Source organism: Psittacula echo (assembly GCF_963264785.1).
Source record: "Psittacula echo genome assembly, chromosome: 13".
Classification (NCBI taxonomy): domain Eukaryota; kingdom Metazoa; phylum Chordata; class Aves; order Psittaciformes; family Psittacidae; genus Psittacula; species Psittacula echo.
The window spans coordinates 261,777-278,653 of NC_137749.1; the positions used below are offsets into that span (position 1 = coordinate 261,777).

Below are 16,877 nucleotides of genomic sequence, written 5' to 3' on the forward strand. Positions count from 1 at the left end.
TCCTGGTGGCTGTATAAAATGCGGATCAGCTCATCGTTTTAATTCTCATTGTGTTTTCTTGCAGCCTCTGGCATGGCCCAGTGTTCATGAGACAATCCCAGCTTTGTTTCAGTGTCGCGGCTTACTGTGTGGTGGCTGGTGACAGTGCTGCGCATGGAGCTTGTGAAGTCTCTCTGAATTAGTTTGCTGGCATCTGTGTGAAGAACTGAAGCCAAAAGTGTCTCCTTTCAGAGGATCAGAATCACATCATTATTGGAGGGAGTTCAGAGAAGAGTGAAAAAAGTGATTAGGGGCCCGGCGGGACTGATGTATGAGGAGAGATAAAAGGGGATAAATTTGTATCATTTGGATGACTGACAGTGAAGGAGAAACATGAAAGTCTGTGATTATTGAACATGTATACAGAGGGAAGAGTTGGGGAGAGATTATTCAGGGTGAGATGATGGGGGATTACATTAGCAAGGGGGAAACAGCAGTTAAGTAGGGAAATTTCCCAACAATAAGTTAGGGTATTAGTTGTCTTTTGCGATAAAGCCAGTGACTTAAGCTACTGCTTTTTAATTTTCTGATGTACACATAGAAAATCTTACAGAGAAAGGAAGAAGAATAAAACCAAGATTGGTGCAAAAATAACTCTCTGGGTGTGTGCATCTTTGGCCTTGGTGGCTGTGTCTGCAAGATCTAGCATCTGATTTAGCAATGAATAGAGCAGCAGGTAGGACTTGGAGAGAAACAGGACTTGGCATCAGGACTAATGTGATCAGACTGGTGGAGGTCACTGTCTGCACTGTTCTTCCTGCAGTTACCTGGCATTTCAAAAGTACTTCGCAGGGTCAGTAGTGGTGTTGCTCTGATTCAGAAGTTTGGACTATAGCCTAAATATTAAGGTGGGGTCTAGGACTTTACTTTCAGAATTAGCAGTTGCAGGAATTAGTGATATTTTAGATGTTGTTTCCAGGACACTGCTTTAGAAGTACACCTTCTGCCAGGCATCTCGTGCTCTTGCATCTCATGGCACTTATATTCATACCTCTCCTGCTGAATCTTTCTGAACAACCTTTAAATGAGTCTGGGCTTCTGTATGAGCTGACTGGTTGTCTTTTCCACTGATGTTAATAGTATCTTAATAAATGCAAAACACATTTCGGAAACTCCAGACTTAAGTTCCAGCTGAATCTTTGCCTTCAAGCTAGAATCTATTTGAACTGGAGCGGTGGCTGTATGGGGCGGATCTTTTGAGCTGGCTTGAAAGTTGTCTTTCCCAGCTGGTTATAGCACCAAAGCCTGGGAGCAGGGTTGTGCGTCATCCTAACTCTGCATTTTCCATCCCATTGTTAATTTAAAGCAAACCTTTTATGTTGCTTTGGCATATCCCTGCCAACATAAACTGTCATAGCACTCTGATTTTTCCTGTCTAGCTGGGAATAATGCATTCTCCAGTTTGAGGAGATTACAGCTGCTCTGAACAAGTGTGTTTCATGTGTACAACAGGACTAAACCCATGAGAAGTTCAGTGAAACAATGAGCTGATAACCATCGAATGCAGTTAGAGGTGAGCCCAGGTGAGGATGTGTTCAGAGCAGTGTGATGTATTGGTGCCTTCTCAAGTTCTGACATGCCCGTGGTATTGCTCCTCGGTGAACTTGTCCAGTTTGTCCTCACATGCTATAATCTTTGGTGTGCGACTGATGTGAAGGGAGTACATAGCAGGCTATGTAAGGAGTGCTAGTGTGTCTAAAGGAGAGGATCAGTGTGTACGGGCAAGACAAGGATGTGTATTTAAAAGTGGTAGGGATAGTGTATTCCCTTCCTATTGTGTATTTCAGAGCAGAGGCTTATTGATTCAGGTGCCTGAAATAGTGATGCTTTGAAGCAGAATTTCCTTTGGGAACAGTTGTATGAAAGGACAAAGGGGAGATGATTAAAATTTAAACCTTCATACCCTGCTGAATTACTCATTTTCGTTTGTTCAGATGACACTGTGTCACTGAAGGAACAAACATTTAGAGCTCCCCAAATCTATGTTAACTACTGCATCCCCGTCTGGGATAGATTAGTGACAAGAGGTTGCAGGGTTAAAATGCTGTGTATGGTGTGAAATGCCTGCTGCTGAGACACTGTTTGCTGTGTATAAAGCAGTTGTTCTTGTTGAAGATGTGGTGGCTATTGGCTGCTTTTCCACTGGATTATTGTACCAAATCTCCCAGTTGTAATGAAATGCACAGTCACAAAATTACATGTCAACATTGTTGTTTGATATACCACTTTTCTGAGCTTTCTGTCTCCCCAAAGGAAGATCTGTTGTGTGAGAAGTGTGCCTAGGAACTGAATTGATATTTGTTGATATTAACGCAGGACAGCAGTGGATGTTCAGCTGGCCAAGAAGGCAGCTTTTCTTGGTGAGCAGGCTGTACTAGGCAATATGTTTTTCAGTTTTCCTATAAGAGGGTTTGGGGGTTTTATTCATGGAGATTTCTGACAATGTCAAATGCAAATACCGAGATGATCTTCAATAACTTCATCCTATTCAGGCTTAAGAGGCTCCAGGTTCAAAGTAGCTGCCCTGAAGAGATTGTTAGAGCATTTCCTGACGTACTAATGTATGTTTGACTTATTTTCTGATGGCAGACTCTTGTGTGAAAGCTGTTGTGTGTCCCACTTCTGATGGGCTGTGTGTTCGCAGCTTTTCCACAGCAGCGTAAATGTGCAAAGTCTGTGTTTTCTGTCCCACTGAGAAATGACTCCAGCACTCTTACCAAATGATAATTTTGGTGTTGCATATGAAATCAGAACATCTGATAGTGAATGTCTTGTGAGATATTTATAACAACGCTGTATTATTTTCCGTCTGCAGGGATCTGTGTTCATTCCTCACAGCTCTTGTGTCTTCCCTGTGTTTTTATGCCCAGAGATTGATTAGGAAAAGCTTGCAGACTGTGCATTCCTGACTACATTGGTTGAGAAGTATTTTGTGGCAGTGAATCATTCCTAATGCTGCCGTGCTGCTGGAGACCTCATCACACAATGTCATTAATTGTCAAAAACTCCTTTAAAACCAAGCCAAGATTTTACAGCGTGCAGTGGATCTGATCTTTATTACCCTGTTAATTATGTTTTACTTGCTAGCAAATGATTGTTTCTGCTTTCTTCTGTGAAGTGAAAGGAGTTGTGATAAAGAAGAGTGGGTTGTTACCCTTGCCAGTACTATGAGGGTGAGCATTGTAATGTTGATGGCAATGTTGGTGTCTGAGCACAGTGGGTCACTGCAATGACCTTCTGCTTCTTGGGTGCCTGGACCGCAGTTCAGCTGGGGATTCAAATCTGGTGGGCATGTGGCAGATCTCGCCCCCAGCAAGACGCAGGCTCTTTGTCTTCTTGACAAGAGGGAGCGTGTTCAACCTGTTTTTCATGTATGAGTCAGTGCTGCGCTTCCAGTGTGCACCTTTGGCTGAGCAAAAGCCGAGACAGAGGGGAAGAGGGGACATGGCCAGAGGCGGCAGTGCCCTGCCTGGTTCTGGTTGCTGCAGGGTGTGCAGTGCTGCTCAGGGGGCACGGGGCTGTGGGTACATCCTTCAGCAGGCGCAGGGCTGTCCTGCCTGTGGTCTCTGCTGGCAATAAACCCATAAATACAGCTTCTCTTAGTTTTGGTCTTGGTGCTGTGCTGGTTTTGTTGTTTAGTTTTCTCTCAGCTTACAGACCAGAAGGAACAAGCGCTTGCGACCTGCAGCATGAGATGCTAACACAGCCCAGATTATGAAGCTCACGGGTGAGCAGTCGTGCAGAAAGGGTCCCAACATCTTCCTGGGAGTGGGAAATTGCATCATTCCTCTCGCTCTGGTTTTTGTTTGTCTGTATGGTGGATGTAATGCTCACTGAAACCTGGAATTTCCCCTGTGAGGGAAGAGGCAGCAAGCAAAAGTTTGTATTTATTATGCTAAAGGAGCACCCTGTTTTGTTAGTTGTTCTACCCTGATTGCATAGTCTGTGCTGCTGGGTCAGATGCATGGTGTGATGTGCCTAAAATCTGATTCTGAAGAGTAGAAGACTAGCGGATCAATAGAAAGGAATTGGAAACAAACTGAGGAGCATGTAAACCCTGAGGGATGCTGAGTCAAACAGGCCTTTGCATAATAGGAAATGCCAGAGTTTATTTATAGTGAGGTGGTTGACTCTCGCTGGATGTCACGTGCCCACCAAAGAGTTGGAAGAGTCCCTTTGGATCCTATGATACAATTGTCTTTTTGTGAGGCTGTTACATGGGAAGGAGCAGAGCATGGCTGAAATTTACAACCTGTGACTCTCTTCGCTGCAAACCAGTTTTCAAAGCAAATTTCTGTAAGGGGACTGAGTTGCTATGATTTCTTGTGCAGTATAAATAATGTTCCTTTCGGTTTACATCAAACAGAGCTGCCATTGCTCACTGATCTAATGGAAGCCATGGTAATTGCTTTTGTAGGTTCCATTTATAGATCAGACTTCTGTGACTAAATTTAATTACTTACAGCTGAATCCAGTCGAAGTAATAACTTCAAAATAACCCCTGTCATGTGCAGTGGAAGCAGCTTGTGCTCAGAAAAAGGCATTTCCTAATTGTTTCATTTTTCAATTAAGAGGAGGTTTCAGCATCCACGTATTTATGGCCTGGTTAGATGAAGAAGGTGCCTCTGCAGATCTCTCATCATGGTTCGTGGCATTAGGTAGGAGACTCCTGTCTCCTGCTTTACAACACTTGAAGCATTTCCTTACACATGGGTCTTGCATTATTTGCATAGAGTGGTTGGTGTTCTCTGCAGATCTGCTCAGCTGTGATACAGAGAGAAGTGACTTGGCCGCGATCACACCAAGCCAGTAGCTGTTGAGATCCAACACTATTGTCTACTGAGCAAATGGTGTTTCCTGTGTTTAACACTTGGTTGTCTGAGTTCCTACTGGGGAAATCCAGTCGCCTAATGTGACAGAGGTGTCTCCAGCTGCTGAGATAGGGTCTTGCTGTGCCTCTGTTTAAAGCAACTCTAGTCTCAGAGGAGCACCGGCTTTCAGTCTCCCTGGAGGTTGTAGGCATCATTGCTACGCCCTTCATCGCCAGCAGCTGTTGTAGCATAGAGGTGTACATGGCTGTGCCACACAAGAAACACCAGCGTTAAAACTTTGAGACAAGATATACAAGCAAATAATGTAGTGTGTGTTCTCATTTCCAGGCTGAACTGAGTCACAACTAATTGGAGTTGGGGCAGTGCTGTGAGGACCATTACTGCTTGCTTGCCTAGCTCCTGCCAGCAGCACATGGCAGGTCTAGAGGGACCTTCTGTCAGCCCCAGTATGGTGGTTGTGATCTTGCATAGTGATTTCCTTGTTGACACATGGCACCCTGGTTAGAAGTACAGTTGAAGATGTGTGATGAGAAAGATCAGATACCTTAAAAGACTGACATGTGAAGAGTGAAAACCGTGGAATTATTTACTGAAGTGTTTAAGAGATGTAAAGAATGAGATTCTTGTTTTTTCACTTCATTATGCAATAATTAAATTAAAGACTGCTTAATTAATCTGCTGCAAAAGCTGCTGCAGGGCAGTCCAGGGACATGGTGAAGTGGGTACAGTTGTGTCTCCGTTTCTGTGCCGGTGTGCAGACACTGACACAAAGCTGAGGTTTCTGATGTTAATATGATGTTAGCATGATTGATTGGCAGCTGGATGTCTTTCTGTTACATATGCATGAGTGCACACACGTGCACACTTAAGTGAATTTGATTTCTTCATTGCTTGTCTTTTGCCTTTGTCTGACACGTTGTCATTTAAATGACCAAATCTTTCCAGACTCTTAATTCTCACTTTACATTTCTTTTAAAAATGTTTCATCTCCTTTTTTAGCACCAGGCATTGTTTGAATCCTCTCTGTATGGACTTACTTAAGATCAGGGGTACACAGTCCCACTTTACCAGTGATGGCATCCAGAAGCCTCTGCATCATGGAAATGATAAGATTAAGAGGAACAACAGAAAGCATTTATTATCAGCAAAGCCAAACCAACATGTGCACGGTGTAATTGCATTGCATTTTACTTTTTTCCCCTCAAATAATCTGATACTTTACAAAGCTGATGTAAGCCTTGGTGGAAAGGGGAATTCATTAGTGAGCGCTTGCCTGTTCTGCAGGGAAAGCTGCAAGCACACAGCTCTGCTTCTGACACACAGCCCTTTCCTCCCAGGGGAATAGCTCAGCTGAGAACTCTTCTGTCATTTAAAGGATGAACCAAGAGGTAATTACTCATGCCACCAGGTTTGTTAGTATTGATGGGGCTGCTTCAGGACTGGAATATGTGAATGAGTCCTTGGTGGTTGAGAATTGACTTAAATCCTGCTTTTTTTGTGTTAAAAAGCTTTGTTTGTGTGTGTGTGTGTTAGGTATCTGTGTATTCCTACTGTCTGAAGTAGATTTCTAGGGAAGCGGATTTCCAGGTCAGATTGAGCTGTGCTCTTTGATGCTATCACGGGCAGTCAAGTGTGGCAATTGTGGGATTTCTCTTGGAAATACAGGGATTTGTGGCTGCTGCCATACAGTTACTGGTTAAAACGGCCAGATGTGGATTGCTGAACATGTGAGCGCTGAAGAGGTGAACAAGCAGTGTCTATCAGGTGCAGGTCTGTCAGTGGTGGCTGCTGGCAGCATGTGATGTGTGAATGTGGTGGGTCTGTGAAACGTTTGTCCATCGCCTCACGGATGTCTCTGAGGACAGCTTGTGTCAGTGTGCAGCTGAGGATGGGCTCAGGAACAGGGCAGCAGACAGTGCTTTGTGAAGCCCACAGGGAGCATTCCACATTGAAAGAAGCAGATTTATAATTCATATTGTCAGTCAGGCTTATTTTTCACCAAATACACTCACCTTCCTATTTAACCAGGCCCATAAGTCAGGTTGGGGGTGAGTGTCTCTTCAGCTCTATGAGAGTGAGTACTTTACAGCAGAAGGAGGAGACTGACTCCTTTGGCTTTGTGCCCTGTGCTGTGGTTGGTGCAGCTGGGAGGTGCCGTACACCAACCACGGTGAGCCCCCAGGTTCGAGTTGGGTGGGCGTGGCTCTAGGTGTCGGGGTGGTGGACGCCAGCCCCAGCGCAGGTCACCTTCCTGCTTTTGCTGCTGAGGAGCAGCATCGGGGCGAGGAGCTGCTGGGTGGCACTAAAGCAGGTTCAGAACCTGCGGGGCTGCTGGGTGCATGGGTGAATGGGCTGAGGTTTCATCACCTCTTCCCTCTGGACCCTGCTCATTCATCTGTCCAGACCCATTCAAGTGTCCTGAAGTGTGTTGGACCATCGTTAGCTGTGAGTGAAGAGCTGCTGACCAAGGGATAAATTATTCAGTGTGTCTTATTTGGGAACGCAAAGGCTTCCTGGTGAAACCTACAAAAGCATATTATGTCTCTGACATTCTCAGGTTTCATTATTGTGTCTTCAATTATTCACCGAGGCTGCTTGTTCACCTTCTGGCACCTGGATGGATCTGTAGGCTGGTGGCAGGCAGCAGGCAGTGCTTGCTGCTCTTTGTTCTTGTGGCTTTTTCTTGGTACCTTGTGAAGGAAAATTTCCTGTTGCTTACTGGCTTCAAGCTGTTGCCCAAGGTTATTCCCGTTGTTACAGCTCACACCAAGTGAAGAGGCCATCCCTGTGGAGGTTTTAGTGCATGGTGCAGAATTTTAGACAAGAGAACCAGCATTCCTATTATGAATTCAGCACCAGATGAAGGGGAGATTTTTCCTGTGGATGCACAGAGAAATGCTTTCATTTCTCCTGGGGTTCCTTAGGATGGAAAGTCTGAGTAAGGGCTGGAGTCTCTGTACCAATGCATGCCAAATGCCTCAGAGTTTAGAATATTTTCTTCCAAGCCAGAACTTTACAGAAGTAATGGAGTTCACAGGATGTGTGAGAAAGACCAGAACTTGTCTACACAGACGTAGCTTTTCTTTCTTCATCATCACTTGGATAATTTCAGCCAAAGGAAGAACAGAGAAAAAGTGTGGGGAGGAAACGGAGTCTGCCCTTTGCTGGCTTGCCTTGGGCAGAGAGCTTGGGCATGGCTGTCATTGGAAAGCATGTGGCCTCCTAAATTCGGCTCTGCTCTGTAGTAGATTGTTCTCTCCTGCTCACTTGAGTTATTTGAATTAACTCAGTTTTAATTTGGAGGTACAAGGTGTTGGAATGAGGATTTCCAGGTGATGCTGCCTGCCTTGGAAAAAAGCAGCAGGGAGGGCCCCTGTCCTGAAAACCTGTTTGATTCCTCCGTAGAGGAGACCTTACTTCTACACTCCTGTAACTTCCCACTGATACTTTCAGGTTGGCAATAGACATGTAAGAAGTTGGGATAGTCACAGCTACAGGTTGGACAGAGAAGAGATTCAGAGCAGTCCTGTGGAGAAGGACTTGGGGGTGTTGGTTGATGAGAAAATGAACATGAGCCGGCTGCAGCGTGCGCTCGCAGCCCAGAAACCAACCGTATCCTGGGCTGCATCAGAAGGAGCGTGACCAGCAGGTCAAAGGAGGTGATCCTGCCCCTCTACTCTGCTCTCGTGAGACCTCCCTTGGAGTATTGTGTACAGTTCTGGTGTCCTCAACATAAAAAGGACATGGAGCTGTTGGAACAAGTCCACAGGAGGACCACGAGGATGATCAGGGGACTGGAGCACCTCCCGTATGGAGACAGGCTGAGAAAGTTGGGGCTGTTCAGCCTGGAGAAGAGAAGGCTGCATGGAGACCTCATAGCAGCCCTCCAGTATCTGAAGGGGGCCTACAAGGATGCTGGGGATGGACTCTTCATCAGGGACTGTAGTGATAGGACAAGGGGTAATGGGTTAAAACTTAAACAGGGGAAGTTTAGATTGGATATAAGAAGAAATTCTTTACTGAGAGGGTGGTGAGGCACTGGAATGGGTTGCCCAGGGAAGTTGTGAATGCTCCATCCCTGGTGGTGTTCAAGGCCAGGTTGGACGAAGCCTTGGGTGACATGGTTTAGTGTGGGGTGTCCCTGCCCATGGCAGGGGGGTTGGAACTGGATGATCTTAACGTCCTTTCCAACCCTAACTATTCTGTGATTCTATAATAAGGAACTTATGGAGCAAAGTACTTCTGTGGGACTGAAATCTAGTGACTTCAATAGCAAAGTTGGAAATGCAAGCAATGCTCTAGCTGTTCTCCTTGCCTGTAGGAACAGATGCTGCTAACTGGCATTTGTAATTTGGGCTGGTAATTCCTGTGATGAAGGAAGGTGGATGACATTGTTTTGTGGTAGTGCAGAGCGGGCAAAGGGGTTGTTTTGTGTTCCTAGAGCACAGACCCTGATAGGAAGGGACGCTGCTCCATTTATGAAGCTGAGCCTAGGGTGGGTGCTCTTCTGCTGCTCTGTTTCATCCCTTCTCTGAAGGCACAAGTGGATCACTCTGGTGGGTTGTTCATTTCATCGCTGGTGTAAGCAGCAGTGTGAAACCTTTTGGGATCACCGTGCAAACTAACTCTTCATGCTGGTTCCTGCTGTCGCAGGTCAGTGCTGATGTGTGGGAGAAACTGTAGTCCACAGCCCCTTAGCCGTTCTGCCCTCAGCATGGCTTCTCTCTGTGAAGGAGTTTACAGTGTATTCAGGCACGAGAATTGCTGGTTTTGGACTTACCTGTTGAAGCCCCACTGAAGGATGACTCCTATTCTGGAGTCAGTCCATGTACTGTTCTAACAGCAAAACAGAGAAGTGGTAGGGCAGCTAAAATGAAGCAGATGTTTAGCAGGGAAGTAGTTTGTAATTGGCCAGTTTGATGGTACCTCTTGACCCTTACAGGGCTGTTCAATAAAACTAGCAGTTTCCATAGCAACTACTAAATTACTTGGTGCTTCAGAGATCTGTGATAAAGGAGGTTGAGTCATTGTAGGGAAACCTGGTGTTGCTGTTTCTCCCCTTTGCATTACAAGAGTAATGATCTGGCAGAACTTGCTGCGTGTGACTCCCCTCCTGAAGAATTTTTCCCACGTTCACCTTGGCCAAAGAGATTTATATATTTAGTACTTGTGCAAACTTGATTTTTCCCCTTTCCTCCATCATCAGCTTTGTCCTTCTTGGCAGGCAGCGCTGGCTGAGCACTCGGGGTAGGACGGAACGGGGACGCTGAGCCAGGAGCCCATGTCTGCAGGAGATAGATGTGTGCTGGCTTCTCTGTCACAGCTCCTCCTGGACACCAAGTGCTTCTCTAGAGGGTGTGGAGCAACTCCAGCATCTCGCAGGGCACGCTGCAGCCGCCTGGGCACAGACACATTACAACTTGCCATTATCCAGTGCCTTTTCTGCTATTTACTGCTTTTTGTCCTCTATTTTGACAGCTCTTGGAAATTGTACTGTTCAGATTTTTTTCTTCTTCAGTTGTTTCTGCTCTGAGATAGGGATGTAGCTTGAGATCAAGGCAGTTTTTAGAATGGACCCATGGAGATGCATGGAAGGGAAATGGCTTCAGGGTTTGTTTACCACAAAGCCCAGCATAATCCTTGGGGCTCTCAAGGTGCCTCCAAGCACACTTGCACCTCTGCAGGTATTTGGTTGTGTGCACAGGTGTTGTTTCAGTGCAGTGTGTCTTGTACAGGGAAAACCGCCTGTGTTAAAGTCCTCGCCTGCCTGTTTAGGGTATTGTGGCACACTAGCTCTTTGGACATGCAAATTGCTGTTTATGTTTGATGCTGATCAACATTTATCTGACGCTCAGTAGTTATGGAGGGTTTGAGTCATTTGGATAAAATGCCTTGGTCCCTCTGGATCCCATCCCTCCCTTCAGCATGTCAGCCCCACCACCATAACATTGATCTTTGAATTATCCCTGTTGCTGGATTTGCCTCGCCACTGTGTACTGACCAGATGCTTTAATGTCTCATTTCTGGATTTTATGGTCAGTTTTCAATGGGATCCACGAAGCTTGCAGAGCCTGCAAGATGCGAGATGGAGAAGTGCTAAAGGGGAGCAGTCATTTGAGCTGCTGCTCAGATGAGTAATTCGAAGTGAGACAATGAAACTGTGCTAGAACACTCAAGCTGAATAGCAGAGTTCTGGTGGTGGATGTCTTCCAGTTTAGGACATGATTTTTATTATTCCCTCTTTTCCCTTTGTACTGGTTTTTAATTTGGTTTTGCTTTTAAGGGTATAAGAACAAATTGTAGCACATGTCTGTATATTCTTGAGCTCTGCAAAGGTTCTCAATGCTTTCGGTGTTGTTAGAATTGGGAGAATTGTGTGCACATGTACACTGGCAGTTAAATACCAGATGTTAATACAATTTAAGTCATGGCACAGTGCTGAAACTAAGCAAAGCACACAATGTAATATGGTGTTAAAAACAGTCCTGACGCTGCCCCAGACCTCACTGAGAAGCAGCCTACAGGTGTCATCTAACCCATCTATTGTAAGTTTTGTGTAATTCTGTATCTACAAAATCTCCAGTTCTATCTTACCAGTATGGGTGTCACTTCTGAGCAGGCTGAAAAGTGACTTATCTTTTCTTGTGCAATTTCTAAAACCGGTTGTTCAGCAAGAACTTGGGCAAAACTTTGTCTCTGTTTAGGGATTCTAAAAGATGCTGCACATGCATCTGTGCCCAACAGCTTTAAACACAAGAGGCTGCTGGTGATTTCCCTGTTATGAATTTGAGCATCAACTGGTTGGTGGTTACTTGTCCAGAGCACTTCACTCATGGCTGTTCTTGCTATTCAATGAGACTTAAGAGTTGTATGTGATAAAGATGGGAAGGTTGTTACCACCACCTGCTGTGGAAGGTGGGGATGCTCTTGGAGAGGGGATCTGGATTGGAGCTGCTGTTTCTAGAGAGAGCCTGAAGCAGGTAAGAACAGAACAACAGCAAGCAGCTATGCAGAAAGCTAGGCTGTTAACTTAGACTAAGCACAGATTTGACTCTTCACTACTGATGATTCCATTTCATTCAGGTGAGCAAGTGATCTGTGCACAGTCTCTACTGGAGGTCATGGGTGCACAGTTAATAAGAATAATTAAATGCACTTTGGATAAAACAAGGCGTGATGCTCTCTTCCTGTTTTCCTGTATAGGCTCAATGGGGATTAGAGGAAATTTCCATTTCCGAGTAGTGTGGCTTCTGTAGGAGACACCCTGGAGTGGGTGGAAGGTGGAAAAGCTGTGCTGCAGAGACAGAGACCCATCGGGGCTCTGCTTGTTCTCTGGGGCAGGGTAAGGGGCAGCAGTTCAGATGCCTGCCCAGTGTATGGGCTGCAAAGGAAGATTGTTTCCTAGGGTGCAGCCTTAGCTTTGGGAAGTGGGAGCTCAGTTCCTCTGAACAGCAGGCAGTATTTATGCATGTGCTGCATGTGTTCTGAATTAAAGCGCATTCTTCCCTCTTCTCACATTCTTGAAATCCCACAGCAGAGATTTGTTGTGTGTTTTTCTCTACAATTTGGCTGTAAAGCAGTTACAAGGGGAGGGGAAAGATTCAACCTGGTCCTTGGCCCCAAGAAGCCATAGTGGCTGTTCCCTCGTTTCCCTCCTTTTTGGTGGCAGTGCCACTTGCCCCGTCCCACGGGTCCATCTGTGCGGGACATTCTGCAGGCTCAGAACAGGCTGGTGAGGTGCTTCATAGGTCACTCGTGCTGTTCTTGGCATCATCTCCTGATCTGGCAAACCAAGGGAGCATTGTGAAAAAAGCATTTTCCCTGTGTTTGCCTTTCCTGTCCGGATAGTGGCTGTCTAGGGTCCGAAGCTGACATGAATACGAAGGTGTTTTGGATTTCCTCCCCTGTGTACAATGGGAGCCTTTGTCTAAGGCTGTGGCTTTTTTTTTCTCCAGGTTTTCCGTATTTGTTTGACAGTAATTTTCTGCTCCTGGTTCTTCTGATGCAGTTCGGGTTCCGTTCCTCTGCCCCCATTATCCAGCTGCAGGTTGGGCAGCAATTCATGATGTAAATGAGCATCTGAGCATGAAGCCTGCTGACAGCGTTAAGGGATGAGCCCCCCCCCATGGCGGTGGGTTTGCTGTGTGCAGTGTCAGAGGGTTGTGCAGAGCAGGGAGGAGGCGCGGGAGCCCCTGGCACCCTTGGCCGATGGAGATCCCAGGATAGTCTGCGTCAGGGCAGCCTGCAGGCTCTGTCCTGAGGCAGCCGGGCGACAGGACAGATAATCCCGCAGTTTGAGCTGTTCTGAAAGCATTTCTAAACAGCACACTATGCTGTCCAGTGAAGAGTACAGTATGGGCTACTGTTAGAAAAATGCTTATAGCCTGGAACTAAATCATATTCCAGAAACATGAGCTCATGCTTCAGACTTACAAGAGACTGTGGTAAGACAGGACTGAACTCCTGTGGCTGCTGCTTCCCTCTAACTCTTGCAAGCCTTGCATATGAGGTCTGAACGATTCATTGCTATGGATTCTACTGGGGAAAATGGTATGAGCTCTGAGAGTTGTACCAGAGCCTGCTGCAGATGCCAGTACAGCATGAGTGTTTGCCTGGATTCCTGGGCCAGAAAGTTAAAAACCTAACAAGCGCGTTTGTGTTTGCATTGCCTGGATGCTGCAGCAGTCAGTCCAGTGCCAGCTCCTACTAGGACAGATAGAAATTCTCCTTGTGCATTAAATGGGCTATAATAAACACAGATGAAAAATACCAGCCTGTGCAGAAGCTGTGCTGTCAATAAATTGAGCAGAACAAATAGGACTCGTGCATAGAATTGGAGAGCGACGTTCTGCCCGGCTGGGCAGGCACTGCCTGCTGCAGCCCTGCCACTGGCCGCCTCCGCCAAACTGCCACGGCCCATGAGGAGGGTCTTGCTCCGTGTTCTTCTTGTTCTGTCCATACAACTCTTGTAAAATTAAATTGAAGGCAGAGAAAAGCACCAAAAACTATGTTCCTGCCATGAGAACCTGTCATGTGCTGAAAAGCATGGGGCAGAAAGAGAGGTCTGAAAAAGCGGGGAGGAGCCGGTGAAACCTGAACAAGGCGGGACGAGCTGGTGGCTTCGGATGGGTCCTGATACAGCTCTGCACCACTGGCTCCCTGTGCCCGGGCTCGCGTGTGAGCAGGCTTGTTACAGGGCCAGTTTTCTGCATGGCTTTGATGTTTCGTGCCAAATATTTTTTGCCAGTTAATTAGAGTAACTTGGTTTTGCTTCCAGAATATCAGCTGTGCGTTCTGTGGTGTTACGGGTAAAAAGCACTAATTATTCCCTATCCTCCATCCCAGGCCATCTCCACTTGGCTGCATGAAATCTGTAACCTGGCTGCAGTGAGGCTAGGTGTCCATGGAGTAAAACATGTTCATGGAGAGGGCATGTGGTCTGATTTCCCAGAGCTCAAGGTCCATGGGCACACAGGATTATTCACAAACAACTTCTCTAATGTAATATTGGTGACTTGGTAAGATTAGGGGTTTGGTAGAGCTGTCTCTTAGCCTTTAGTGCTATCGCTCTCCCAAAGGCTCCTGGGAAGTGTGATTTGGAGATTGAAAAACTGAAGGAGGTGGTTCCAGCTCCAGCTCTCTGTGTTACGTGGAGGATGCAGAGAGCCACAGGTTAGAAAACACCTGCTGTTCATCTGTCTTGTCCTTAGCAAAACATCATTCTCTTGTGGCTTTAATCTTCTTAAAACGAATCACTAGTTCTTTCTTATCTGGGGTCACTGGAGAATGAGCATAACTTTTGCTGTGGAGGGAGTTCTCCCCTACCTTCACATGGTGTGATTATAACTGTGAAGTTCACTGTGGTGTGGGAAGACCCTGCGTGTGTCAGGACTGGAAAGCTGCTCCATGCCTCATTGCTTCAGCTGCAGCTGCTGGCTCCCTGCCTTTCCTTTTCCTCTCTTCTTTTAAAGGGTGATTCTCACTGTTTCCCCTTTACAGATCTTTCTCTTGATACAGTGTCTTCGTTCCAATGTTAAACTAACTTGCGTATGCCTCTTGGGGAGGAAATAGGTGGTGTGAATGCTCATTGCTTACTTTGCTAATGGTCTTTGGGGAGCACAATGTGTGGAGAGTGTTCTGTATACACTGGAAACTGAAGGAGAAACGAAGGAAAGGGTTTTGCAGGAAAAAGTTGGCTAAAATTTTCCTTTCAGTTACAATTAATAGGTTTTTCTTTTGGGCTCTGAATGCTCTGTTTGTATTCAAATTAAGTGGTTTCCAGGAGGGACTTCCAGGAATAGATGTGGGGAGGGCACAAAAATGCTTTCCGGAGCGGATGTTGGAGGTGCCTGATAGGGAGCTGTGTGCTGCTTGTGAGCCTCATCCCTGTCCTGTTTTCTTCTGCCACCTGGAGCCTGTGGTGCCCTCAGGATGCAGAGCATAGGGGATGCAGACTCTGGTGTTGCACCTGTGGTGCGTTTTCTCTGCCTGGGACATGATGTTCTCTTGGAGCTCTGTCCAAGAACTGGAAGTAGGGCAGAGGCTTCGCCTGTGTTTTGTTGGCAAGAAAAGGCTTGCCTTTTCTCTGTTTTCCTCACAGAGACCATTTTCCTTCATGGGAGACATGAACATGAGCTGTTGCCATGCCTATAGGTGACGAGTATGACATTTTTTGTCCTACAGCACTGTGTGCATGGGATAGGAAGAGAGAGAATTGCACTACGTGGTACCTCTGAACCTTGGAAACAGAAGCCTTAGTGTTCCTGTCTTGTGGAGGCTGTGGGAGGCTTGTCTGCGTGGCCTGCAGCATGACCCTCCCTCCTGCCTTTCCTTGGGGCCCTGTGTGCAAGCTACTGTTGGGTGCTGGGCTCCACTGACTTTGGTACTGATGTGCCGTCTGTCCCACTATCGTGCGTTTGGAGGGAGGAGGTGGCAGGTTCTCCCTTCCTGCAGAGCAGGAGATGTGGGGCACCTGCCTGCGGTACAACATTCCCTTGCTGCCAGCTGCATGTATGTGCTCTTATCCTTGGTAACTGAACCGGGCAGGCATGCTTGTTGGCTGGAAAGGTCCCCATCAGGGAAGTGCTGTGTCAAACTGCCTCTGTCATCAGGTGTTAAAGAAAGTAATTAGATGATAATTCTGGGGAAAAAAGAGTGTAAAAGTGTACACCATAATTTAGGTGACAGCTCACTTGCTGCTGAGAGGTCTTGCTCTTGGTGGCCACTGCACGTTGTTCTTTGCATTTTCTTTGATTTAAAGCTTCATACTAGTAATCTAATTAACATTGAATTGGGTTTCCAGTACAGTAGCTTGTTTGGTTCAATAAAAACACATTTATAGTAAAGGTTAATGAAAAGAATTTTGCTTTCATCTAATTAATTATGGGTGGTTCTACAATCAAGGTTTACTAATGGAAAGAGATTAAATATTCATGTCGATAAATTTGTCATGTCATTTCTGATTTTCCTTAATCTCTGCCTCCCTGGATTGGATTCCAAAAGTGTTTGAAAGCTCTGATGAAATATCAGTTTGGATATTAATTGGAGATTTATTCTGTTTATGTAAAAAGACTTCCACAGATGTATAGTTAATGTATCTTGAGCAGGTGTCTGTTACAGATGGAGGGAGATAGTGATCAGGTCTCATCCATGAAAGCAATACTAGGAGCCACTCTGGGAGGGGCAGCTTTGTGTTTATAAAGCACTTCTAATGAAATGCAAATACTGTTTTATCTTCTGACAGCTGTTTGTGCTGTTGAAATAGCTTTGAGTGAACCTGAAGTGCAGCAAAGTTTGTATCAGAAGAGTATTAGCCGTGAAGATAAAACCTGAAAAATGGGCATCAAAGGTGCTTGAAGAGTCAGGACCTCTGTACTACATAGTATCTGCATTAGGGGATATGTGTGGGGAAAGAAGATTCAGCTTCTGTCTGGATCTTTGCATCATTCATTGTGTTTCACTGCAACTTGAGCTTTCAGTACATTCTGATCTCTGCTAGTACTAGAT

At 45.9% G+C, this 16,877-nt stretch overlaps 1 protein-coding gene across 1 annotated transcript in view; it reads left to right on the plus strand.

Annotated features, from left to right (window-relative positions):
- The window catches only part of TTC28 (tetratricopeptide repeat domain 28), a gene marked incomplete at its 5' end in the record, with an annotated part of 123,785 nt that overhangs the window by 53,435 nt on the left and 53,473 nt on the right, over nt 1–16,877 (plus strand). The gene's annotated exons all lie outside the window — the stretch shown is intronic.